We start from the raw sequence: 4358 nt of genomic DNA on the forward strand, positions 1-4358 counted from the left end.
ACACGTCATAACTTCTTCGTTATAACTCGGATATCGGCATTCTTTATATATTCAGAATCCTTGTCACGACCACTACGTCTTCATGTATCAATATAGGTCTTATCTAACATTTTATTTTAATGCTTATTTTTATACTTAATTCATTTAAGTCACACAATTAAGCATAAAACACATAATACTCAAATAAGTCATTCTTATTATTCCAAAATGGGTTACAAAGGTTAACCTAGACTTTTACATCAACATTTTAGCTATATGTTTGCCATATATGACATTATTTGTTCAGATCTATGGTCTGTTGCCGATCAGATCTGGAAAGCTTATATGTTTAGGATTCTAAGCATGTGACTATGTTATTAGAACTAGCATGTTAAGGTTTCGGAGTGATAAGGATGATTTAAATATCTATCGTGAATGAAGATCTAAATTCACCTTATTCGGTGTATAGATCAAGAATGGAAAGAACAAGAAGCAGAGTTGGAAACGCGAATGAAAACAGGAATCATCAGCCTCCACTGCTAGTGATTGAACAAATATCTGTTGTAGCTATAGCACCTGAGCCAATGACAATGGTTGGAGTGAAAATGATGATTCAGACGGTGTTGGATAGTCAGATGGAGGAGACAAGGTGTTTGCTTCAACAAAATCGTGAAGAACTTAAAATACTTATTGAACGGCCCGAAGTGAATGGAGGGCAATCAGAACGAGGAGACTTTAGTGGGATTATCGGTTAAGTCGGCCCACCATTAATTCGACAAAACAACCAGGATGGAGGAAATGATGGACATGGATGCAAGTACAAGGTGTGACAACCCAAAGTTTATTCCGTTACATTACCCCGTTTCCGTTAACGGAATATTCCACTTTATAAAAGTTCCATTAATTTGAGGTCGTAAAATAAATAAATGTTTTATTTATTTATATGCTATGTCGTTATTCATCATAATAAAATAAGGAAAAAGTATGTAAATTACATTTCTATAGTAATTTGGAAAAAGTTGAATTTTATTACGACTACTAAATCGGGTGCGACCAAAAGCCCCGTTTAACGGCAGTATCGGGTGGATTCCCACTGAGACTCCACTCAAGCCACTATATTATGGGGTAATGGACTTCATTCCACCCTTTTACACCCTCTCTCTATACTCTCTCTCATAAAGCTCGTTTTCGACTCAAATCCGCGAATTTCCGCCTCTAAAACGTGAGTCTTCTTACCCTAACTTATCCTAAACATCTTGGCTTGTTGTTATAGCTCAAAAATCGACCATATAAGTTGTTAAAGAGGAGTTTACAGTCTAAGAGCCTCCTTAGGCCGTAAACCCCTAAAAAGAGGCCAAAATGACCCAAATTTGTCCCTTTGAGCTTGGAAACTAATTGGGGATTTAGCCTAGGAGTGTTTAAAACATAAAACAACAATTTTTGGGACATAAAAGAGGGTTTACGGCCCAAGCACATGCTTAGGCCGTAAACACCCTCTAAACTTGTAAAATCAAGTTCCAAACACTCCCAAACCACCCTTAGGCTTAATACATAAATTAGGGGCTTGCTATTTCGGGTTTGGAGCAATTAAACACAAAGAAATGAGGGGTAGAAAGGATTTTACGACCCAAGCATACACTTAGGCCGTAAACACCCTCAAACCATGCCAAATATTGGTTTAAATCCCCCAAATGGCCTTATACCTTCATTATAAATCACTAGGATTAAACCAAGGCCTTAAACTTCAATAAAACCAAGGGTATAGGAGTTCACGGCCGTGAACTCCCATAGAGGTGGTTCATGGGCCGTAAACTCCCATTTGGTCCCTTTAAAAGCCTTAAATCCATTCATACCTTTTATATTGGGACCTAGCAAAATTCCACAATTGAGATTAGGCCATTAAACATCCTAGAACACCCTCACCATGAGTTTACGACCGTAAACTCATGGGGAGTTGTCCCAGGGCTATAAACACTATATATAGAGTTTACTCTTGGAGAGTAAACTCCATTCCTAATCCATTCACACCCGTAAATGTTACCCGGGACACCCCAAACAGTTAACCAAAGTGTTTTCCGCACTTTAGGATGCGTATACTTGTTAATTGGTATTATATATACTAATTGTATGTAAACATATGTTATCGTATGTTAAATAGGTCACTAAGTGTGTTCAAGTCTTTATTTGACACCGAGCACCCAACCAGCACCTTCGTCGGATCCACTTACATCAGGTGAGTTCATACCCCTGAATGAACCTTTTGAAATGTTTTTACATGTTTTATAGGGGGGATACAAGTTAAACATGCCAGTTATCATATCAATCACATGTGATTGATAACCCGCATGCACAAGGATTTACCACACTGTAAACTATTTTACAGAGTAGGATACTATAAATGGTTTTCTGAAATGTTTTCACTCGTTCAAAACTCTTATTGATGCTGTTTATCAAAGTTCATTTTAAACTGGTTTATGAAAGGTTTCCAGAGAATTTCTAAAGGTTTACAAACTTATTTTACCAACAAATACCAAGTTGTGATTTTCTTAAGTATAAAGGTTTTTCCAAGGTTTTCATCAAAGTTCTCTTTCATGTCGTATACTTTTACTTGTTAGATACTGCTGCTTCGCTTTTACTTAGTTTAAACTCCTACTCGATAACGCTTCCACTTCGTGATACACTTATATTTGTTAACGCTTATACTTCATGATTCGGTTATTCCACATTGTTTGCTTATACTTCACGATTCGGTTATTCCACACTGTACGCTTATACTTCACGATTCGGTTATTCCACACTGTTCGTTTACACTCCACGATTTGGTTATTCCACACAATTCGGTTATACATCACGATTTGGTTATAATTCACGATATGTTTCCACTTGTTACACACTCAAACGTAGTTGGATGTATGCCAATGCTTGTATAGATGCATATAAATAATGGTTGAAGGACTTAGGAAGGCTTGTTCGCCCTATTTCCTTTTCTTCGTTGAGATGTGGTCTGGTGGGATCGGATGTCCGTCCGAAGGTCATTTGATCATTAGTTATATATTATGTATACATGCATAGACATATAGGTTTACACTAATCAGTTCAATTATGAATCTCTACCTCTAGTTCAGCACTTATACTGGAAACCCACTACCCACTATTTAGGATGCATCTTCGGGACACGGCCTTCTCCGTCGTCTAGCTGGTAACCAGAGTCTCCTGTAGGGAGAGCGGACATTGTATGTATAGATCTATACGGGATTGACACCCCCGGACCCTGACTGCTAGCTACAGTCCACGACCTACCAAGCCAAGGGGTGAAAGATGTCATATTTTATAGACGCTTGCAGGGCGTCAAGTACTCTAGTGTCAGTTAATATGGTTACGAGTATCCCAGGTTACCTTATAATTCATGGCCTTAAGGTAACGGTATTTTACACTGTATTTTACACTGTATGCTGGAAACTCACTCTCAGAGTCACACTATTTTTGGACCTTGCTAGCTGTATCTTTCATTTGATACTGTTTGGGGTCTGTAATCTTTGTTTTAGACCTTACTAGTTGTATCTTTCATTTGATACTGTCTGGGGTCTGTAATCTTTGTTTTAGACCTTACTAGCTGTATCTTTCATTTGATACTATCTGGGGTCTGTATTCTTTGTTTTAGACCTTACTAGCTGTATCTTGTTGGATTAGTGTTTAAGTCCATAACTATTTTGGTATGTACTTGACCCGATGGTGCATGGTCCTTTTGGGTTGCCTTCACCAAAGCAACTTGATAAGGATTAAATATGATTTATTAATATATTATGGGAATAATATATTAAAGGAGAAATCATATTGTTTAATTAATATTAGTCAATAATTAATTGGTAATTAGTTTTGTGACTAAAAGAGATTAATTAAAATTAAGGGACTGGAATTGTAATTATAAGATAATTGCAATTTGGGCCATGGATTGCCTTTTATTATAAGGTGGACGAATTCTATGGGGGAAGCCCATATGAAATCGTCCAAGGCCTTAAGGAAAGGGCTCCATGGGTTGCTTAGGGCTTAAGCATCCAAATTAGGGTTTCCTTGTTAGATAACCCTAATTGCCTCCTATATAAAGAGATCCCTTATGACCAAAAACGTGGCTAAGACTCCTCTAGGGTTTGTAGACATTTTTGGGCAGCCTCCATCCTCTCTCCTCTTCATCCTTTTGCTCTTGGTGTTTGTAAGCCATTAGAGGAGTGACACTTGTGACTCTCAGCTTTCTAAAGCCAATACAAGGAGGAATTGGGATTGTTATTACTACATAACAATCAAGGTAATATCTTAAACCTAATTATATGTTAATATTGATTGTCATATTCTAGAATTAGGGTTTATAGTCTTGGATAACT

The sequence above is a fragment of the Lactuca saligna genome, chromosome 7 (assembly GCF_052625555.1).
Source record: "Lactuca saligna cultivar CGN05327 chromosome 7, ASM5262555v1, whole genome shotgun sequence".
In the NCBI taxonomy this organism is placed as follows: domain Eukaryota; kingdom Viridiplantae; phylum Streptophyta; class Magnoliopsida; order Asterales; family Asteraceae; genus Lactuca; species Lactuca saligna.